This window comes from Oryctolagus cuniculus, chromosome 11, assembly GCF_051225735.1.
Source record: "Oryctolagus cuniculus isolate XC-2025 breed Fujian yellow rabbit chromosome 11, ASM5122573v1, whole genome shotgun sequence".
NCBI classification, from domain to species: domain Eukaryota; kingdom Metazoa; phylum Chordata; class Mammalia; order Lagomorpha; family Leporidae; genus Oryctolagus; species Oryctolagus cuniculus.
The window spans coordinates 14656143-14679472 of NC_142877.1; the positions used below are offsets into that span (position 1 = coordinate 14656143).

Here is a 23330-nt window from a genome sequence, read left to right on the forward strand (position 1 = left end):
TCCCACAAAGCCTGCACACCCATGGTCCCTTCAGACCAGAACGTCTCTGGAATATTGTGATTCATGGTAACTTATCAGAACACAGACATTATTTCGCTCCTTCTGTGGCATGACACGCTGTTCCTAGTCCCATTTCTCAGGTGAAGACACTGCAGCTCTGGAAGGCTGGTGTCTCCGTGCAAGCACCCTGGGTTCCCTCGAGCTGTGCGTGGTGATGGTTACGGCAGTGGCAGCAGCAGCCACATAAGCTGCACCCACCACAAGCTGGGCATTGCTCTTTGCACTCGAACGTGACTCATGAAACCTCCCCTCGCCCCTAGAATAAAGGTGGCAGGTTTGTGTTTGAACCACCAGCCTCCTCTTTCTCTTCCCTGCCCGCCATACAGTACTGTTCTGCTTCTCTCGCCACAAAATCAAAACAGATTCTGCAAAGTCCTATGTTATCTCCACATCCACCTCAGATCAATATTTGTTCTTTTTTTAAAAAATATCTTAGTTTTACTGATATTTTCTATTGTCTTTCCAGCTTTTTTTTTTTTAAGTTTTATTTATTTGAGAGGCAGAATTAAAGAGAGAAATACAGACAGAGAGAAAGGTCTTCCATCTGCTGGTTCACTCCCCAAATGACCACACCAGCTACAGCTGGGCTGATCTGAAGCCAGGAGCTTCTTCCGGGTCTCCCACATGGGTGCAGGGGCCTAAGCACTTGGGCCATCTTCCACTGCTTTCTCAGGCCACAAGCAGAGAACAGGATCGGAAGAAGAGCAGCCGGGACTCCATATGGATACCGGCACCACAGGCAGAGGCTTAGCCTACTAAGTCGCAGTGCCAGCCCCCCAATATTTGTTCTAAGATACAGATAAGTGTTGAAGCTGAGTGATAGGTAATAGGAGTTTCTTCATGCTATTTCACCCATTTATGTTTGAAATTACCTTACAAACACTTAACAATTTCTGCTCTGACATGGACTCCGATCTATGGAAGAGGGTGGAAGACTTGCTTCCGCTAACAGTGAATCCAAAGCAAGTGTTACTGAAGATGGCTATGTAATGAGAGAAGGGAGTGACATGGATCCATACGCCCACTGCACAGACAGAAGTGCCGCACCCGGCATGTGGCAGGCCATGCACAGGGCCAGCACAGGATGCATTTGCAACAAGCTAAGCGATCAGCAGCAGACACAAAATGAATGCAGAAGTAATTATGGAGGAGGGCTATTTCCAAGAACTAATATGAAAAGTTCAAACAAAGTGCTATGTGAATTGGAAAAAAAAAATCACATCAGAACAAATTCCACTTCACTGAACTGCCTGGCACACTCCAAACTTTTTTAATCTATTAAACATTCTTTAACATTTGAGTGGTCCACAGAAGGAACTAAATTCAAAAACAAAATTAAGAATGAAACACCCATGTCCTCTTCCATGGGATTATAATGGTTCCCAGACTGAAATCCAGGCCTCCTGGTGAGGGGAGTTCTCCTGAATTCTCTGGATCAAAACTTATGAATTAGAGAAGATTTAACTGGAAGGCAGCTCATCAGAGCACCATTTATTTTTTTTTTTATTATTTTTTTTTTTTTTGACAGGCAGAGTGGACAGTGAGAGAGAGAGACAGAGAGAAAGGTCTTCCTTTGCCGTTGGTTCACCCTCCAATGGCCGCCGCGGCCGGCGCGCTGCGGCCGGCGCACCGCGCTGATCCGATGGCAGGAGCCAGGAGCCAGGCAGAGCACCATTTATAATAGTTAAAACAAAAAACTAACAAACATCCAACAATAGAGCTTGGTGATGTTATTAATTTCAAATGAGGCATAGTAATGCATATATATGCAACATCTTGTGCATTTACAAACATCTTCTTGCAAACAAATCCCCACTGTATATCCCCATATATAACTATATATATAAAATGATTTAAAAGAAATTAGGTTTAAAACTTTTTCAAGAGTTATTTATTTATTTATTTGAAAGGCAGAATCAGAGAGGGAGAGAGAAAAGTCCTCCATCCGCTGGTTCACTCTCCAAATGGCCACAATGGCTGAAGATGGGGGCCAGGAGTTTCTTTTGGGTCTCCCACACGGATACAGGGGTTCAAGCACTTGGGCCATCTTCCAATGCTTTCCCAGGAACATTAACAGGGAGCTGGATTGGAAGTGGAGCAGCTGAGACTTGAACTGGCACCCATAAGGGACGCTGGTACTAGAAGCTGTGGCTTTACCAGTTGCACCAAAGTGCTGGCCCTGAGTAGATTTTTTTTTAAAGCCTTATCAGGCCTTTCAAACTTTCAACTTATTTTTCACAAAAACAGTGTCTTTCTTTCATTTTTGCCCTCATATTTCATTAGCAATTACATTTATTTAGCAATTACAATAAGTAAATTCAAACAGGCTGGGGAACAAATCCAGCTGACTTTTCATCATCATCATCAATACCATGACAGGTATTAAAATCCACATTACACTGTGACCACCACTTTACAAATAAGGAAACTGAGGCAAGCTGAGGTTAAGTAGCTTGCCTAAGGTCACACAACGTGTAAATGCAGGATAAGAACTCACACTCACGTTGTCCAGTTCCAGGGTGGTGACTTTAACCACCATGCCCTAAGGTCAACCAGGTGAGAGCTGAAGTGTTGGCGCTCTAAAGCGGCACGTGCCCGTAGCAGTTTCTGCTGTGATGGGGCTGGCACCGTGGCTCACTTGGCTAATCCTCCGCCTGCAGTGCCGGCATCCCACATGGGCACTGGGTTCTAGTCCCGGTTGCTCCTCTTCCAGTCCAGCTCTCTGCTGTGGCCTGGGAAGGCAGTGGAGGATGGCCCAAGCGTTTGGGCGCCTGTACCTGCATGGAAGACCAGGAGGAAGCACCTGGCTCCTGGCTTCGGATTGGCGTAGCGGCCATTTGGGGGGTGAACCAACAGAAGGAAGACCTTTCTCTCTGTCTCTCTCTAACTCAAATAAATAAATAAAAATTAAAAAAAAAAAAAGAAGTTTCTGCTGTGACGGAAATGTTCCACATGTGGGCCGTCTAACAGCAACCACTGCTCATATCTGGTTACTGGGCCTGAGACACAGAATTGTTCATTCAATTTGATTTTGATTTAAATAGCCATATGTGGCTAGAAGCTAGCAGAGAAAGCTCAGCGGGCCACGAGAATTACATACTAAGACTTATAATGAGAATGGAGAGGATCTATTAACCCAGCATCTGCAGAGACTGGTTCATATGCTTCTGCATATTAACTGATATGAAAAATACTCATGAGCTGTTCCATAAGAAACATGGATTAAGAAACACTATGTAAGATATGATCCCATTTTTATTAAAAATAATGAATAGGAAGAAATTAAACATATAAGGGGACTTCAACAGGTTAGTGGAAAGTAAAAAGATAAATATATTTTGGTGCAAAAAATTGAAATTCATGCACGGTGTTTTCATAATACACATTTTTCATGAAATTAAATTTTTTTGTAGGAGTGGGTGGCAATCTGGTGATTAAGATACTGGTTCTGATGCCCAAGTCCTGCACTGGAGTACCTGGGTTCAATTCCCAGCTCCAGTTCATGATTTTAGTTTCTTGCTAAAGCATCCCTAGGAGGCAGTGGTGATGGCTCAAATAATTGGGTTTCTGCCACCGGTAGGAAATCTGGATTGAGTTCCCAGCTCCAGGCTGTAGCCTGGCCCAGCCTAGCCCCACCACAGCCACTGTGGTTATGCAGGGAGGGGAACCAGCGGACGGGACCTTTCTCTCTCTGCCTCTAGACAAAGAATGAAGCCCAGGTTTCTATCGTGAGCATTTTATTAACCACTAGGCTAAATGTCTACGTCCATAAGCTTCTTGAAGGCCCTTCATATATACATGGATTTTTAAAAAGTTATTTTTGCAAAATTTATCTTTCAATTCTATTTTCCGTGAAATTTTGAAGTTTTTTTGCATAAAAACTTGTTTCTTCCAAATGGAGAGGGCAGGAGACACTGCTGGCAACCTCCTGTGATGGGCACTGCATGCTGCCGGGCCTATAATCATCCTCCCTCTCTTCTGTAGCAACAGAAACCCGGTTCTGCCTGGGGACAGCAACCTGTCCAACTAAGAAACCACATTGCCTGCCTCCTTCACAGGTAACAATGGACAATGAGATGTAAACTAAATGTGTTGGTTGGGACTTAAGGAACTTTAAGGGGTATCTTTTGCCATTCCCTTCTCTATGTTTTCCTGCCACAAGGACTGTTTTGGCTGAACACCTGGAAGCCAGCTGTGACTACACGGTGACTGTGAGTGCAGGCTACGTGATGAGGATGGAGTAGCAGAGAGACAGATTCAGACTGCTCAGCGGCCCCGTGAAACTGCCACGCCAGCAGTGGACTCGACTGCCCACTCAGAGCACAGAACCAGGAACTGGTTCAGGAATGGGCACATGACTGAGTCCAGGCCAGTGAGATTCTAGAGTTAGCTTTCTGGGACTTAGGAGAAGAAGTCTCACTTTTAGGAGAACAGAGGAAGAGATGATCTTTCTGTCCTTTCTCCAGATGCCATACATGGATCTGGGGCCCAGAATGGCTGCAGCTCCTGGCTGCCAGCCTGAGGCTGAGACCAGTACTTTGGGAAGGGGACAACCAAGAGAAATTAGGAACAGAAGTCTGTGACAGTGGACTCAGTTAACCTTGAAGTCTGTCGTACCGATGTAGGACAAATGCAACTTTCATGAGCCCCCAGATATTCACATTACAGGGTGATCATCCTAGAAGCAATGAGTAGGTGCTAGGAGTTATTCAACTATCTTGAGAAGGCAAGAAGTCAGGTCTTCCCAGTGGGCACACGAAGCTGGACACTGTCTTCAAAAATATTTCTGTGTCATTTCCATACCAACCCTGATAAAGAAGTTATCATATTGGGCCGGCGCCGTGGCTCAATAGGCTAATCCTCCACCTTGCGGCGCCGGCACACCGGGTTCTAGTCCCGGTTGGGGCGCCGGATTCTGTCCCGGTTGCCCCTCTTCCAGGCCAGCTCTCTGCTATGGCCAGGGAGTGCAGTGGAGGATGGCCCAGGTGCTTGGGCCCTGCACCCCATGGGAGACCAGGAAAAGCACCTGGCTCCTGGCTCCTGCCATCGGATCAGCGCGGTGCACCGGCTGCAGCGGCGGCCATTGGAGGGTGAACCAACGGCAAAAGGAAGACCTTTCTCTCTCTGTCTCTCTCTCTCACTGTCTACTCTGCCTGTCAAATAAATAAATAAATAAATAATTAAAAAAAAGAAGTTATCATATAGTAAATTCCCAAATATTGAGTTATTTTAAGCAACTTTTTGCCCAGGCCTTTGTAAAATAGGTTACTAAATAAACATGCATGTTCCAAAGGCCTCATAATAAATGCTTATAGCTCTAGTACTTGCTACCACCAAGCCTACACTGAGCCCTTTATTACACATGATTCTCACAAGAAATTAGAACTCTTATAAAAATGAAGACACTAAACTCTAAAACGCAGGTTAAGTACCTGTACATGAAAGCAGAAAGGGCTTGACCAAGACTTGAATTCATGTCCAAAGGGCTCCAGTGCCTTATTCCTAACCATGACTTTGTACTGCTTTCTGAGGGACACATAAAAAATTTCCTTGAGACTGCACTACCCACTCCAAAATATTCTCTTGACCCTCTAGGTGTATTATACTCATCACACCATGAGCACCAATTTGGAGTTTAGAAAATATGGCTACCACACTCAGTATGTACCACATGTAACATGCAGAGATCAAAACCACTAAAAGTTACACCTTATGCCACAAGAGAATGGTGTTATGTTTAAATGACATTGAAAATTAGCATTAGATGTTTTTGGTGCTAAGTATGAAGCAGGTAAATCTGTGGAGTCATGATTAGGAGCAAGGAAGATAACTCAGATTGATTAGGCCCCTCTAGTGGCCAAGTTTTACAATGGGTAACTTTCAAAAGACCCTCAAACAACATTTTACAGATAAGGGAACCTAGACTCCCAGACCTTGCCCAAGGTTACCCTGGTCCACCTGAAAACCAGGTTCTTGGTCTTCCCATTATAAAATTCTGCATTCCTGGGGCTGGCGCTGTGGCGCAGCGGATTAATGCCCTCGTCTGAAGCACCGGCATCCTATATGGGCGCCGGTTCAAGGCCTGGCTGCTCCACTTCCAATCCAGCTCTCTGCTATGGCCTGGGAAAACAGAAGATGGCCCAAGTCCTTGGGCCCCTGCACCTGTGTGGGAGACCTGGAAGAAGCTCCTGGCTCCTGGCTTCAGATTGGTGCAGCTCCGGCCATTGCAGCCAATTGGGGAGTAAACCATTGGATGGAAGACCCCTCTCTCTGCCTTTCCTCTCTCTGTGTAACTCTTTCAAATAAATAAATAAATCTTTTAAAAAAAAAACTCTGCATTCCTATGAGTTCCAGCACTTTCCAAGTATTACCTAACAAAGAAAAATGACCCTGAAGCCATGGGGAAGCTACGCATCTAATTAGCCACACTGGAAATACCATTTAAAGTTAAGTTCCGTTTTCTTCAATCCTGGTGCCTGCAGCTTTAACAGGTTACATATAAGAAAATAACCAACAGTGAAAAGATATAAAGGATATAAAGCTCCATTTTTTAACTTAAAAACCACAGGAAGGGGCAGTGGATTAAAGGACTGTTTGCAACGCCAGCATTCCACACCAGAGTACTAGTTTGAATCCTGGATGCACCACTTCTGATCCAGCTGCTAATGTGTCTGAGAAAAGCAGCAGAAAATGGCCTCCTAAGTACCTGGGCCCCTGCCACTCATGTGGGAGACCTGGAAGGAGTTCTAGGCTCCTGGCTTTGGCCTGGCCCAATCCAGGCTGCTGAGGCCATCTGGGGAGTGAACCAGTAGATGGAAGATCTCTGTCTCTGTCTCTCCCCTCCTCTCTGAATTGCTCTGCCTTTCAAACAAATAATTTTTTAAAAATCCCACAGGGAGGCAGATATTATGTTTCAGAAAAACTAACAAAATAATACAAGAGTGGGTGTTCAGCCAAGCAGTCACCACGGCCTCATCCCGTATCAGGGTGCCCAGGATTGATGCCCAATCCAGCTCCTGGTTCCAGCTTCCTGCCAATGCAGACCCTGGGAGGCAGCAGTGGCAGATCAAGTAACTGAATTCCTGCCACCCATATGGGACACTTGGATTGTACTCCTGGCTCCCAGCTTCAGCTCTAGTCCATCTGGGAAGTGAATTGAGGGCTAGGTGCCCTATCTCTCTGTCTGCCTCTCAAATAAATAAATAATTTTAAACATAACAATATGTATTTATTCTTTTATGTAGTAAAATACAGTAAGTAAGTAGCAGAATGCTATGCTTAGGCACAAATATCCAAATAAAAACACACTCTAGCCTCAAAGTACACTGCCCATGCAGAATCACTTAAAAAACTACACCACCAATCTAATCTGTCTCCGTACAAATAAATAACATAGTAAATTGTTTATGAAAACTTACAAGTTGTATATATTTTAAATTTTATTATTTTTTGGAAAGTGAGAAACAGCTAGACAGAGCACTTCCATTTGCTCGTTTACTCCCCAGATACCTGTGACAGCCAAGGTTGAAGTAGACCCAACCCCGGGCTCCCATGTGGGTGGCAGGGATTCAACCACGTGAGCCATCACTTGCTGCTTCCCAGGGTGTGCATCAGCAGTAAGTTGGAATCACGAGCAGAGCGGAGGCTTGAACCCAGGCACTGCAATATGGGGTGTGGGCATCCCAACAGACAGCTTAACCATTTGGTCATCACCCACCCCCATAAGTTACATTCGTAAATGATACATGTATATGATACTGGTATTCTCCAGGCAGTAGAGATCCCCAAAAAGAGAATGTTAGAGCATAGAATTTTAAGTTTTATTGCTTTGATAAAAATTAAAATGGAGGCTGGCACTGTGACTTAGCAGGTAAAGCCGCCACCTGCTGTGTTGGCATCCCATGTGGGCGCCAGTTCAAGTCCCGGTGGCTCCACTTCCAATCCAGCTCTCTGCTATGGCCTGGGAAAACAGTAGAAGATGGCCCAAGTCCTTGGGCCCCTGCACCCCTGTGGGAGACCCGGAAGAACTTCTGGCTCCTGGCTTTGGATCGGCCCAGTTCCGCCCATTGCAGCCATTTGGGGAGTGAACCAGTGGATGGTTCTCTCTCCCTCCCTCTTCCTCTCCTCTCTCTGTGCAACTCTTTCAAATAAATAAGTCTTTAAAAATTACTAAGGGACTCATTCATAACAGAACATTCAGAATATTTTCAGGATATGGTAAAGTCTTGAAATTTGGCTTCCTCACTTACCGGTTGATTCTGAGCAACTCACCCTCTCCAAACTCTAACTTCTACAGCTTTAAAATGTTAACTTGCTCTGCAGTCCAAAACCAGTATTCCCTAGTCCCTCATTCCTGCCACTGGCGCCGCTAAATACCCGACCTGCTCACGTCCTAAAGCGCCCTAGGACGGGAGCAGTACTAGGGCCACTCAGGTTACCGCCCTGTGCACGGGAGCTCTGCTTTCCCTCCACCGGAGCCCCACGCCCCAGGAGCCGGCCAAGGGCTGAGTCTGCTTCTCCCCCTACTCATTCCTGCCCAGCCCTAACATCTTTCCCCTCCCAACCAGTTACAGGTTGACCATTCCTCATCTGAAAAAGCAAAATCCAACACGTTCCAAAATCTAAAACCCTGAATGCTGACATGCCTCAAATGGAAAACCAAACCATAAAACCCTGCTTTGTGTATAAAATTATTTCATATAGGGGCTAGCACTGGGGCGTTGTGGGCTAAGCCTCCACCTGGGGCACTGCATACCATATGGGCGCCAGTTCACGATCCCGGCTGCTCCTCTTCCAATCCAGCTCTCTGCTATGGCCTGCGAAAGCAGTAGAAGATGGCCCAAGTGCTGCGTGGCTTTGGATCAGCCCAGCTCTGTCCGTTGCAGACGTCTGGGGAGTGAACCAGCAGATGGAAGGCTTCTCTCTGTTTCTCTCTCCCTCTGTCTGTAATTCTACCTCTCAAATAAAAAAAAAAATCTTAAAAAAATCATTTCATATATTGTATAAAGTATACTTTATACAATACTCATACATAAATATAGCAGAAAAAAAACAAAAATATTTAAAAAACAAAGCTTATTTTTACTCTATCACATGCACTCTGATTTTTTTGTTGCTGTTATTTTAAAAAATACTGGAACCCCTCCCACGAATGATTCCTCAACCTACTAATGTGCAATACCCAACAGCTTGAAAAACATCGACACAGGCAACCCTTTCATTGAGTGCTTCTGCAATTACCCAAGACCAACCCAGGAAAGCAGCCAGTGTTGGACAAAGCTACAGGTTCTGGCTCCTTTTTAACAGACAAGAGCTACTAATTGAAGGATTTCTCTCCACTGACCAGAATGGAGAATACATAACAGTATGTAAAGGACTCCGTCCATTAGATGACAGTGTTATTCAACATGACTTGGCATCAGAAGACCTGGATTCACTTTTTAACTTTTAATGAAATAATAGATCTAGGCAATAATCATCAATAGCAGCTAAAGCCATTCTGTAAAAGACTGAAGAGAAGGTTCTAAAGGCTGAATCACGCTAAGCGTTCTAAGAAGACCTCAATGATCAATCACAGTATCACACAAAGAGTAACAAGACCCAACTGCCCTCTGACGTGACATAACAGGAAGTGTACAGAACCACCCGTAAAGTATAATGGCTAAAAAATAAAATAAAATAAGCAGTAGATGATGGCCCAAACACTTGGGACCCTGCCACCCATGTGGGAGATCCAGATGGAGTTCCTGGCTCTAGGCTTCAGCCTTGCCCAGCCCAACTGTGGTCTACTGGGAATGAACCAGAAAATGGAAGATCTCTCTGTGTTGCTTTGCTTTTCAAGTAAATAGTTGTTTTAAAAAAGGAGAGAACAGAGGAACACATTAAAGGTATACAATCTGTCACATCTGCAATGTGAAAAGCTGTAAGGGCAAATGACCTAATTTTTTTTTCAACAAATAAATAGCAAGGGAGGTGTGGAAGAGAAGAAGTTTCTATTGAATAAGAGAGTCAAGAGATCACCAATCATATGTAATATGGAGGTTTTGCTTGAATCCTAATTCAAACAAACCAACTGTTAAAAAAATTATGGGGGCTGGTGTTGTGGCATAGCAGGTAAAGCCACCACCTGCAGTGCAGGCATTCCATATGAGTGCCGGTTCGAGTCCCAGCAGCTCCACTTCTGATCCAGCTCTCTGCTATGGCCTAGGAAAATGGTGGAAGATGGTCCAAGTCCTTGGGCCCCTGTACCTGCGTGGGAGACCCCAAAGAAGCTCCTGGCTTCTGATATGCGCAGCTCTGGCTGTTGCAGCCAATTGGGGAGCGAAGCAGCAGATGGAAGACCTCTCTCTCTCTCTCTCTCTCTCTCCCTGCCTCTCCTCTCTGTGTGTAACTCTGACTTTCAAGTAAATAAATAAATCTTTCTTAAAAATTATGAAATTGTTAAGGAATGTGAATACCAAATAGATATAAGGTAATATTCAGGAATTACTACTATTCACTTCTTAGGAATCATAATGATACTGTGAAAATAAGGAGACAAACTCTTTTCCTCTTAAATATGCATGCATACTGAAGTATTTATGGGTGACATGTTTAGGGCTTGCTTACTAATAATTAACAATCTAAGGCAGGAGAGAGTAGAGTACAGATTAAATAAAACTGACCATATGCTGATAAACTTAAAGCTGGGGAATGAGCATATACGTATTTCTGTATAATCTTCCCTACTTTTGCATGTTTATAATTTTATCTAACAAAAGGCTAGTATAATAATAAAATCAGGGGCTGGCACCATGGCTCATTCGGTTAATCCTCCACCTGTGGTGCCGGCATCCCATATGGGCGCCAGGTTCTAGTCCTGGTTGCTCCTCTTCCAGTCCAGCTCTCTGCTGTGGCCCAGGAGGGCAGTGGAGGATGGCCCAAGTGCTTGGGCCCCTGCACCTGCATGGGAGACCAGGAGGAAGTACCTGGCTCCTGGCTTCAGATCAGTGCAGCTCCAGCTGTGGCGGCCATTTGGGGGGTGAACCAACAGAAGGAAGACCTTTCTCTCTGTCTCTCTCTCACTGTCTAACTCTGCCTGTCAAAAAAAAAAAAAAAAAAAAGAATAAAATAAAGCCTGGATTCAAACTCTAGGACATACTAGATTTAGGATCTGGAAGGAGTCTCTTGAATGCTCGGATTTTTAATAATCTTAATCTGAAAATCTCTATGTCATCAAATTGTTGGGAGGACTGAAATGAGATCACAGATTTATATCTTTTGGAGACTTAGCTGTTATCAACTAAAAAGCACAATCCTTAGCTCCCCCACTCTGTAACACTAGGGAAGCAGAGAGAGATTACAGGTTTAAGGGATTAGATAAGGGTGATGGGCTGGCTGGCGCCACGGCTCAATAGGCTAATCCTCCGCCTGTGGCGCAGGCACATGGGGTTCTAGTCCCAGTCGGGGCACCGGATTCTGTCCTGGTTGCCCCTCTTCCAGGCCAGCTCTCTGCTGTGGCCCGGGAGGGCAGTGGAGGATGGCCCAAGTGCTTGGGCCCTGCACCCCGTGGGAGACCAGGAGAAGCACCTGGCTCCTGCCTTCGGATCAGCGCAGTGTGCCGGCCACAGCAGCCACTGGAGGGTGAACCAACAGCAAAGGAAGACCTTTCTCTCTGTCTCTCTCACTGTCCACTCCGCCTATCCCAAAAAAAAAAAAAAGTGATGGGCTGCATTCATTCAGAGTCCAATATTTTTTTTCTGTAAATTCCTTAATGTGACATTGTATTTTATATCATTCAGAGTCCAATAATTTTTTTCTGTAATAATTCCTTAATGTGACATTGTATTTTATATCAGCTCCTTTCTCTCAAAAGGAAAGTATCAAAGGTCCGTTCAATAAATTGAAGTCCTTGAGGTTGTGTTGTTTATATTTGTTTATTTTCCCAATTATTCATACTCCCCCTCCTAAAGGTAGAAAGTAAATTTACAGGAGTCTCTTGTTGAGATGAAACTGAACACAATGGGCATTGCTGTAATCTAAATTAAGATGCTCAAAATATTCTAGGTGCATTAGAAGAGTCGATACGCATCTTTCAGCAACAGGGTTTCATCTCCAAAGGGAATTAGCAGAGGTTCACGTCTAAGTAACCCATGGAGGCACTGGGTGCTGTCTAGCTTCAGCTTGTAGAACGGGTTGGAGGGAACCTGCGTAATCTTTCCATATGCAAATATGATTAAGTTATTTCCTTTCAATGGCTTCTTTCTACCTCCTGGGAAAACTCACTGCTGAGCAAAGATGCAGAGGGCTCTCCAGTGCTGTCCCAGTCCTGCCAGAGGACGCCCCTCCCTGCTCCAGGCCTCATCTCCCCCCCTTACCCCGAGTGCCAGTCCAGTTGTTTCTGAATCTCAGGTCTCTCAGATCTGCCCTCTGTTCCACTCCTGCGGCCACTGCCTTTTCTCACCTTCGCTCCCCGGCCCCCTAAACAGGATACATTCTGATTGCTTTTTCTGATTATGCAAGCTATGTATGTTCACACACTCATAGAAAAGAAATCCATGCCCATAAAAAATAAGGCAATGGGTAAAGGAACAAACATGTCCCCACGATCTCACAGTACATACATAAAGAGCTCGCCTTTCTGGCACACTCAGGTTTCACGGTAGCGTTATTCACAGTGGCCAGAAGACGGAAGCAACCCAAATGCCTGTCAACAATGAAGGGATTCACAAAAGGTGCCACAAACACGAAATGGAATAGTATTCACCCTCGAGGACACTGTTCTCAGTGACATCAGCAGCCACAGGAGACAAACACTGCACAATTCCGCTTTCGCGAGGGGTCTAAAATACTTGGGCTCAGAGCAAGAGAAAGTGGAAGGTGGCTGCCAGGCTCTGGAGGGGTAGGGAAGTGGGAATTTGTTTGTTAAACAGAGTTCAAAACCTCTCAAGATGAAAAAGTTCCAGAGCCTGTTGCATAGCAATGTGAGCAGACTACAGAACTGCATACTTACAAATAGTGGAGATGATAAATTTTTTGTATAATTTTTTCATAATACACATCTACCATGAGCTTTTGGAAGACGTTTCAAATGCAAGGATTAACATGTTTGCACCAAAACATCTTTTAGTCCCAATTTTCCACAAACTTTTTTTTTTTTTTTTTTTATTTTTTTTTTGACAGGCAGAGTGGACAGTGAGAGAGAGAGACAGAGAGAAAGGTCTTCCTTTGCCGTTGGTTCACCCTCCAATGGCCGCCGCGGCCGGCGTGCTGCGGCCGGCGTACCGCGCTGATCCGATGGCAGGAGCCAGGAGTCAGGTGCTTTTCCTGGTCTCCCATGGGGTGCAGGGCCCAAGCACCTGGGCCATCCTCCACTGCACTCCCTGGCCACAGCAGAGGGCTGGCCTGGAAGAGGGGCAACCGGGACAGAATCCGGCGCCCCGACCGGGACTAGAACCCGGTGTGCCGGCGCCGCTAGGCGGAGGATTAGCCTAGTGAGCCGCGGCGCCGGCCCAATTTTCCACAAACTTTTGAAGTTCTTTCATACTTTACCAATTTAAAAAACATTAAAGAAATACTACTTAGACACATTTTCCATAAGAAATGTATGTACACACTTGAAACAAGCAGGGGCAGGTGCTGGGCACAGCAAGCAAAGCTGCTGCTGAGGGCCCTTATGTCTGATACGGGAGTGCCTGGTTCAAGTCCTGGCTCCCCTGCTTCTGATCCAGCTTCCTACTAAAGTGAACCCAGGCAGGCAGCAAGCGATGGCTCAAGTCCTGGGTCCCTGCCACCCATGTGGGGGACCCAGAGTGAGTTCTGGGCTTCTGGCTTTTGCCTTGCCCAGCCCTGGCTGTTTTAGGCATTTGGACTGTGAATCAGCACATGGAAGATATCTCTCTCTCTCTCTCTCTCTCTCTCTCTCTCTCTCCTTTTCAAACAGAAGGAAAATGAATTAAAAAAATTTTAAAAACATGGCATACAGATGAGAGACTACTTTAAAAACAAAACCAGGCCGGCGCCGTGGCTTAATAGGCTAATCCTCCAACTACGGCGCCAGCACACCGGGTTCTAGTCCCGGTCGGGGCGCCGGATTCTGTCCCGGTTGCCCCTCTTCCAGGCCAGCTCTCTGCTGTGGCCCAGGAGTGCAGTGGAGGATGGCCCAAGTGCTTGGGCCCTGCACCCCATGGGAGACCAGGAGGGGCACCTGGCTCCTGCCTTCGGATCAGTGCAGTGCACCGGCTGCAGTGTGCTGGCTGCAGCGGCCATTGGAGGGTGAACCAACGGCAAAAGGAAGACCTTTCTCTCTGTCTCTCTCTCTCACTGTCCACTCTGCCTGTCAAAAAAAAAAGAAAAAGAAAGAAAAAAAAAAACACTTGGGAAAAAAATAAATACTTAGAAACAAAAATAGATGTGCCCAGCCTGGCCACATAGTGTGAGAGCTGGCTTGGGGCAGGTGGGAGGTGGGCAGTGTGGTGCCATCATTGCGGCATGGGGGTAAAGCTGCCTCCCACATCCCGTATGGGCGCTGGTTTCTGTCCCAGCTGCTCCACTTCCAATCCAGCTCCCTGCTAATGGCTTGTGAAAAACAGTGGAAGATGACCCAAGTCCTTGGGCCCCTGCCACCTGTGTCAGAGACCTGGAAGAAGCTCTTGGCTTCTGGCTTTGGCCTGGCCCAGACCCAGCTTTGTAGCCAGCTGGGGAGTGAACCATCGGATGGAAAATCTCTCAGTGTCTGTCTGTCTGTCTGTCTCTCTCTCTGTGTCTCCCTTTCTCTCTGTAACTCTTTCAAATAAATAAATAAATCTTAAAAAAAAAAAAAAGCTTTAGGCAGACCAGGATCCAAACACTCTGTCATCTTGTCATCTAGGATGGGCCTTTTTCGTCGGCTTCCTCGTCCACAGAGTGGGGACTCATGGCAGAACCCACCTCGCAGGGTTGTTATAAATAGCATATTATTCATTGAGATTAGTGTACAAAATGTGCTTGGCACCACACTAGCTCCACAGACGCCTGCTATCTGGCGATAATGGAAACGTGACAGCACAGGCTTAATCTCTCCTTGATGGGTGTCCGAGCTCACGTCAGTATGCCTGCTTTCAGCGACCGCCTTGCATCCCGCCTTTTCGCAATCTAGAAGGAAGCAGATCCGGGAGCTTCTCCACTCGCGCCTGCTCGGAAACGCTCTCTCCTGTGTCTCTCCGTCCCCTCTACTGGCTCTTTGCCAGCATCTTTAATCTCTCTCTCGCTTCAATGCAGCCTCACCTATTCCCCAATAGCTCTCCAGCCCTCACCCCCCCCCCCAGCCGAACTTCTCTGAGCTGCCTACACGGCACCTTTCTCACATCCCACTCCTAACTCAGCCGGCTGAGGCATTTACACTGAACCTTCGGAAGCAGCCGGGATTAGAGATTCCGCCCCCACCATTTCACGAAATCTGTCCAACGCAGTCCCAAGCGGCCCCGACCATTATTTATCCAAGCAACACGCTCACCCTCCTCAATGGAGCTCCTCTGGCCTTCGCCGCTGTGCCCTGCCGGCTTCCCTCCTAGATCTCTGGCCTCCTCTTCCTGGTGTGGCCTCAGTGACTTCTTCCAAGACCATCCAGTGCAGTGGTCCTGAGCGGTCTGGACTTTTCATAAGCTGCCTGTCTGGATGCCTGACTGTGTTCATCTTTAAGTTCCAGCTGCAGTGGGCTGCTTCCACCTCCGCGAATGCACGTCTGAACATCTGGCACGTGACACCTCCGGCCCCAGCTCCCCACCAAAAGCAGCTAACGCATACTGCTCCCTCTGGAGTTTTATCAAGACCCTGGCTGAAGCCCCAAACTGGCTGGGGTCAGCCTTGCCGTGCGCCTTCTTTCACAAATCCTATCACACTGTCATCACGCTGGGTGCATTCTTTCCTACGATGGCTGGGGACTCTTCCCTCACTACCTCCATCATCACAGGGCCTGGCACATAGAAGATGCTCAATTGTGGTGGTGGTGGTAGGGGCATCACCGTCCATCAGGGAAGCCGAATGCCCAGCCCACAGGCTATATACGGCCCACGAATTCATTTGGTCTGGCCTTTCAAGGCAACCACAGGAGACACTCGAAATCCCATACATCTATACAGCAGGCTGATTCTTAAGCTGACAATTTAGCGTGGCCCCCAAACGTGGCCAGCGAATGTTATACTCAAGTGGCCCTTGGTAAAAAAAAAGCAGTGTGTTCCCCATCCCTGCCGTAAGTGAACGCTTTTAAGTGCAAAACAGATGGGAAGAGCGATGAGATCAAGAACAACAAAGCCAGTCTTTTCTGACACCACAAATACAAATCAAACGCACACGCAACACACCTCCCTCTGCCTCCAGGATCACGTCCCAACTCCTCAAAACTTCAACACGCACGCTTTCGGGAAGGCCATCTGCTGGACTCTCAAACGTCGGCCGGCCAGGCCACTTCCAGCCCGCAGAGTCCGCCCTACAGCAAAGCCTTGAATGCTACAGCTGCCCAGGAAGCCCGCGCGTCCTGCGAGGGGCTGCGGCCATACCCCGCCACCGCCACCGCCACCCCGGGCACCTCTCCCCGGCCAGCACCTTCTGTTGGGATCTCTGGCAATGCGGGTGACCGCTCTGTGCATGACTGTCCCCCGCCCGCCCAGAGCCCCACGCAGACCACAGGGTCTCCCCCGCACGGCCCTGCGGACACGCACTTCTCATTCACTCACTTTCTACCCGTGGCCAGCAGCCAGGACCCTGGCTCACGACAAACGCGCAACGAAGTTCCTCGTGGCAGCAGAGGAAAAAAAAAAAAAAGCCGCCCGGTGCTGAGAGCTCACCTACAAGGGCTCAAGTATGCACCGAGCAGGTGCGGCCGCTAACCCCACGCTGCAGGGGCGCAAGGCGGCGCGCGAAGCAGCCGGTCCTCTCGGGTCCCCGCGGGGTCGCACCCACACGTACATTTGCGGCAGTTTCGGGTGACTCCACGACCACCACCACCCCCCTCCCCGTTAGAACGCTCTCGTCTCTTTTTAGGAGACTTTCGAATGAGGCCAACGTCCACACACACAGTAAAACGATCCAAAACGCACTCCCACCAAACGTAGGGCGGGGTCAAAGGGTATCGGGGGCGCCACCCGCGGCGCGGCCGAGGCCCCGGGGACGAAGGTGCAGCCCGCGGCCCCAGCCCCTCGTCCCCTGCGCCCGCTCAGCCCCTGCTCACCTGCCTCTCGCCACCTCGCCGCGCCGGGGCCGCCGGCCTGCAGCGCCTCCCCGGGGCCGCCCGGCACCCGCCGCCAGCCGCGGAGCCGTTGCCTTGGCGACCGGAGCTGCCGAGCTCCCGCGGCGCCAGCGCTACGGCGGCTCGGATGGGACAAGGGAGATCGGCGTCTGCTTCCGCGGCCGCAGGGTGGGCGGAAGTGGGAATCGCGGTCCTAAGCGGTGAGGTGTGCGGGCTGGGTCTGCGGGCCGGCGCTTAGGCAGGTGGGTGGAGAGGGGGCAGGGATGGCGGGACCAGAGCGCAGACTCGGAGGCTGCCCGTGCCTCAGTTTATCTCTCTAGAGCCCGCGATGGGGACTGTTTGAGGAAGAGACAGCTTCAGGTGGTGGCTTGTTCGACTGGGAGTAATTAAAGTCTCCTTTAATTTAAAGTTTCCTCCCCCTCCCAATCTCTGAAAGGCTGATGTGGCAGAGAGTGAATAAACCTGTTTCTCTGGGCGAGAATTAGATCACCAAATTTAATTTCAGTTTGGGAAGTGGTTTGATATATGATCAGCAGTTAGACTTCTTGGAATCATCCTGCATAGGAGGTGGGACCTGAGCACAAAGGAGATGCACTACTTAGTTGTTTGTAAAAGGAAATGGTTGAGAACAGCCTGAATGTCCACCAGCAGGGAACTGAGTACGTACATTATGATACAGCCGCAAGGTAGGTTACTGTAGCCGGAACTAAGAGGGACTGAAGTGGATGCAGTCTGTACAGACCTGGCTGCAAGGTGTGTAGCAAGTCTCCTAACCAGTCCTGCCTTTGCTAGTGTTCTGTCCCCAGCCCTACCCACCCCTGCCCAGTCTGTACTCCAACCAGCAGCCAGAATGATCTTTTTTTTTTTTTTTTAAGATTATATTTTTTTTGAGAAGTAGAGTTATAGACAGAGGGAGGGAGAGGCAGAGAGAAACTTCTTCCATCCCTGGCTCACTCCCCAAACGGCCACGATGGCCGGAGCTGCGCTGATCCGAAGCCAGGAGCTTCTTCCAGATCTCCCACGCGAGTGCAGGAGCTCAGGCACTTGGGCCATCTTCTACTGCTTTCCCAGCCTATAAGCAGAGAGCTGGATCGGAAGAGGAGCAGCCAGGACACAAACCGGCGCCCATATGGGATGCTTGGCGTCACAGGCAGAGGCTTAGCTTACTAGTCACAGCGGCTGCCCCGAGAATGATCTTTTAAAATGTGAAAAGGATCATATCCTTTATTGATCAACTCAAGCTCAGAAATTGTAAAATTGCAAAGGGGAGGAGGTCTCAGGAATTGCAAGTTGGGAGATACAGACTCAGATAGCTGGGAATGAGTGTTGCGAGGAAGGCAGGGAAGTGGGAGCTGATCCTGTCAAGCAGTATTGATTTATCACTAAGTGGTAAAAATCCTTTGGTGGGAATCTTTTTGAGAAAGACCGGGCTCGCATGACCAGAAGATAAAGAATGTATTTGCCTACTGGAAACTGTCCATACATCCAGGGTCCGGTCACCTTGTGACAAGCATCTGGAGTCTCCGGACAGTGTCATTATCCGGTTGTTCCAGGTGGGGACCACAGTTCACAGTGCGTAGGTCCTGCTCCCTGAAGGACCTCCCAAGTTGGTTTTGAAAGTTCAGTGTTGCTTTCATAGTGATGCTCCTGTTTATTTTTACACCTTCCCCTTGCTCAAAGCCATCACATTTCAAATAACATCCAGGCTGTCCCAGTTAACAGCTTCCTAAGTGAACTGCCTGCAGCCTCCCTCTCCGCGTTATCTCCCTTGTCCATGCTCCTGCCACGCTGGGTTTGTAAAAACTTTCAAAGTCAAGCAGGCTTCCAACTCAGGGCTTTTGCTCTTGTTGGTCTGTATTGCAGCCATTCCTTCTGCAGATAACTTTTTGTCCTGCACCCTCACTTCTTTGTTCTCTAGTCCAATGTCCTGCGATCCAGAAGACCTGCCCTGCCTACTCTAAACTGTTTACTCCTCCCCCAGCTGGTGTCCGTGTCTGGCAGCTCTGCACTTGTTGACGGCTTGTCTCTTTGCACTGCACCATAAGCTCCTCCACGGCAGGCACTTTGTTTTGTTCCCTGCTGTTTTCTCATCATTCACAACAGTGCCTGGCACATAGAGCTTGGTAAATATTTATTGCATGAATGAATAACTGAATACAAAAGCAATGTGCAACACCATGTGGTTGGGATGCCATCACGTTTAAAAGAAGTGATAGAGAAGACACACAATGCTGGCATATGCACAAACACACTCTGCAAGGTCGTCTGGGAGACGGATGAGGGGGGGACGAGAAGAACACTTCTTCATCTTCACTGTATGCTGTTTTTAATTTTTAAAAAGTGTTTATTTATGTGAGAGGAAGAGAGAGCGCACTCTCATCTGCTGGATCACTCCCTAAATACTTACAGCAGCTGGGGCTGTGCCAGGACCAAAGGCAGCTGGGAGGAGCTCAGTCCAGGTCTCCCATGTGGGTGATTGGAATCCGATTCCTGGAGCCTTCACTGCTGCCTCCCAAGGTTTGCATTAGCTGGAGTCTGGAGCCAGAGCCAAGAACTGAATCCAGGTACTGTGATGTTATTCACTGACTCCCTATTTTTTTTTTAGATCAATGTGATAATTGTACATAACAGAAGGTACGTTGTGATTTTTTTGACACCTGAATACAATATGCATTGATCAAATTACTATATGCTCACGGTTTTGTTTAAACAAAGTTCATGTATTACCTTTTCAAATACTATATGAGGGGCCAGCACTGTGGCTCAGTGGGTTAACACCCTGGCCTGAAGCACTGGCATCCCATATGGGTGCTGATTCGAGACCCGGTAGCTCCACTTCCAATCCAGCTCTCTGCTATGGCCTGGGAAAGCAGTAGAAGATGGCCCAAGTCCTTGGGCCCCTGTGTGTGGGGAGCAACCCGGACTGGACTGAGTTACTGGAATTAAGACTTATTCTATGCATCTGCTCTCCCACAATATGGCGCTGGGAGAGGAGAAAACAGCTTCTACACAGCTGCCTCCAGTTCAACCAATAAACTGTAGGACCTGCTCCTGATTGGAGGAGAGCAGCGTACTCGGCGTGTGGGCAGCCGAGTTGGGATTGGCGGAGGAGGACTATAAAGGAGGAGAGAGACGGCATGCACCGGGAACATCTAAGGGGAACATCTAGCTGAAGGAACACCTGTGCAGCCCCCGAGAGAGCCGGCCGGCGGTGTGCCGCTCCCCCGCGGAAGTGGGGAATGTGGCAGGGGGAACCGCCCTTCCACGGAGGTGGAAGGGACGGTAGCCAACCCGGGAAGAACCAGCAGCAAACCCGGGGAGGGCCGAGCAGATGAAAGAACAGCGCAGGGTCCTGTGTCGTTCCTCCACGAAGACGGGGAGTGACATAATGGTGCCGTGACTCGGATATGAAGCCTAGGCAGGGTTTAGTGTCGTTCCTCCACGAAGAGGGGGAGCGACACCTGTGCCCGCGTGGGAGACCTGGAAGAAGCTCCTGGCTTCAGATTGACACAGCTCCAGCCGTTGCGGCCATCTGGGGAGTGAACCATGGGTGGAAGACCTCTCTCTCTCTCTCTCTCTCTCTCTCTCTCTGCCCCTCCTTCTCTCTGTGTAACTCTAACTTTCAAATAAATAAATAAATCATAAAAAAGGAAACTTCATTACTTTAAAAATTAAAAAAATATACTATATGAGGAGAAGTTTTGAGTAAGAACATGCGCACGTGATGAGGAGCTGCCTTGGGGGGGCAGTATGTTCCCTTTCTTGGAAGAACTGTTGTGAGGGGTCCCTGCACGAGTGGGAAGTGGCAGTGGACGATCGCAGGATCTGCTCTTCTCCACTTTGCCAATGAGAGGTGTTATGGGCATAACAGGACTTGTGTCACCAAAACTCATACAACATGTTTAAACTCTGATGTCTTAATGGTTAGTGGATCAAGGGTGGAGACGTGACCTAATTATGGTGTCTGGGACATGGTTCTAGTGGGACGTGTTTGGGTCACTGGGGGTATGCCCTTGGAGGGTGGTTCTCCAAAGAAGGTTGGGTATAATTTTGAGTTCAAGTGTGACCCAGGTTTTCTCTCTCTGCTTCTCCACTCACATGTGGCCGTGCCTCTGCACCTGCTGTGACCCGCCTCCACAGATGCTAGACCTTGGGCTGCCCAATCCTGAACTGTTTTCTCTAAGCTTTAAGCTGAAATAAACCTTTTCTTTCCCAAAAAGCTTCTCTCTGTTATTTTATTTAAAGTAACAAAAAGCAGGCGACTGCAAGGGGAGACACATTTAATCTTTTAGAGTTAGAAACACCAAGAGGTGGGTGGGATGTTGTATTCAGGGATGAAATGTTTGCAGGTGAGCAAATGAAAACCTGTGCAGCTGGCTGCTAGACCCCCGTTCTGAATGTAAACAATGTTCACCGAATGGAAATAAGTACCAGCCAGCTCTGTAGTTGGAATCAGAAACACAGCTACCCCGGCACCACAAATAGGCCTCAGCTTCCTCCTCTTCTGACTAGCCTGAGTGGGGCCACCTTCTTTTCCAGTGACAAATCCAGTCCTGCTTCAATCCTCCACCTGCTGGGAACAATTCAGATGCCTGCTCACAGAACTGTCCCACTTCTTGACCGTGTCCGATCCAAAATGGTCGCTACTTCCTCAGACTATCTAGAGCTGTCCGGCACAAACCCAAATCCAAAAATAGGCTCCTCCCAGTATCTCGCCAAGGCACCTCAGAGTGTCTGCGTTATGTGAAATACAGTGAATAAACCCAGTTCCTTTTGACTACAGGCGTGTTCCCGGTGGAATTTGATCAACAGGCTTGGTCATAGTCTGAACTGCCATCAGTCCAGTCAGGCTGTATCCAGATAGGAAGAAGCAATCAGTGATCCTGAAGTAATCTGACTTGGGGAGGGGTGGAGGTGGGCGTGAGAGGTGGGAGAAGGGCTGAGTAGCAATTAGGAAGTTTGAGTAATTCTCTTCCTTCCACCAGAAACCCTTTCTGTGACCTTGAAAAAAAATCATTTCACTTTGATCCGTTGTCCATTTTTGGAAACATTGGTTTAGAGTCTCTTCCTAAGGCTTTCCCGAGCCTCATCTAGGCTTCCAGACTCTGCAGGTCCTTCTGTTCACAGGTAAGTATTTCCCTACATTAGTTATTTGTATAAGATCGCCCTCATTTTTGTTGTGTCTTCATTTCACTTATACTACTGTGTTAGTAAAAATTTTTCAATTTTTTTTCTTTAAACAAACTCAATTTTTAAAGGTAGAGTCACAGAGAGAAAGAGATCTTCCAACCACTAGTTCACTCCCCAAATGGCTACAATTACTGTGGCTGGGCCAGGCCAAAATCAGGAGCCAAGAACTCCATTGCTGGTAGCAGAAGCCCAAGTACTTGGACTATCTTCTGCTGCTTTCCCAGGAGCATTAGCAGGGAGCTGGTTTGGAAGTGGAGTGTATGGGACTTGAACTGGTGCTCATATGGGCTGCTGCTGTTGCAGACGGCAGCTTAACCTGGTACACCACGGTGCTAACGTCAAATTCTCAACTTTTACATAAATTTATTTAAAAATTTATTTTACTACTTAAATGAAAAAATAGCATTGTTTGGTAGAATCACTGCAAACATACACATGCCTCCAAACAAAACAAGGCTGCCAAACTGTAGATGCCATTGCCTGTTGGAAAGTTTCAAAAAATGAAGCCTTCACTCTGTTAAAAAGAGAAGCAGGGGGGCCAGTGCTGTGGCACGGTGGGTTAACACCCTGGCCTGAAGCACTGGTATCCCATATGGGCACTGGTTCAAGACCTGGCTGTTCCACTTCCGATCCAGCTCTCTGCTATAGCCTGGGAAAGCAGTAGAAGATGGCCCAAATCCTTGGGTCCCTGTACCCATGTGGGAGACCCGGAAGAAGCTCCTGGCTCCTGGCTTCAGATTGGCCCAGCTCCAGCTGCTGTGGCCAATTGGATGGAAGACCTCTCTCTCTGCCTCTCCTCTCTCTGTGTAACTCTTTCGAATAAAAAAATAAATCTTAAAAAAAAAAGGGGGGGGGGAAGCAGGGAGGGCATTTGGTG

At 47.9% G+C, this 23330-nt stretch overlaps 1 protein-coding gene and 1 long non-coding RNA gene across 33 annotated transcripts in view; one reads left to right on the plus strand and one right to left on the minus strand.

Moving 5' to 3' along the window:
• The window catches only part of PKIG (cAMP-dependent protein kinase inhibitor gamma), a 98173-nt gene extending 80787 nt beyond the window's left edge, over nt 1–17386 (minus strand). For 10 of the 28 annotated variants that reach the window (XM_070051804.2, XM_008274485.5, XM_070051808.2 and 7 more), the window contains exon 1: nt 17246–17386. The gene's annotated coding sequence lies outside the window, so the exon portion shown is untranslated. Of the gene's footprint in view, nt 1–8815; nt 9018–15532; nt 15688–16379; nt 16500–16751; nt 17111–17245 lie in introns of those variants that run through there. The other 18 variants (XM_089307963.1, XM_070051785.2, XM_051845024.3 and 15 more) reach the window with 17 other exon arrangements.
• Nucleotides 17387–17419: 33 nt separating this feature from the next.
• Nucleotides 17420–21482, plus strand: LOC138844290 (uncharacterized). 5 transcript variants are annotated; one of them, XR_016216546.1, is made up of 4 exons: nt 17420–17505; nt 18753–18816; nt 19605–19827; nt 21404–21482. It is a non-coding gene; the product is annotated as an uncharacterized LOC138844290 (long non-coding RNA). The 5 variants fall into 5 exon arrangements; XR_016216549.1 differs by having other exon boundaries at nt 19673–19827; XR_011379874.2 differs by having other exon boundaries at nt 17424–17505; nt 18688–18816.
• Nucleotides 21483–23330: the final 1848 nt, after the last annotated feature.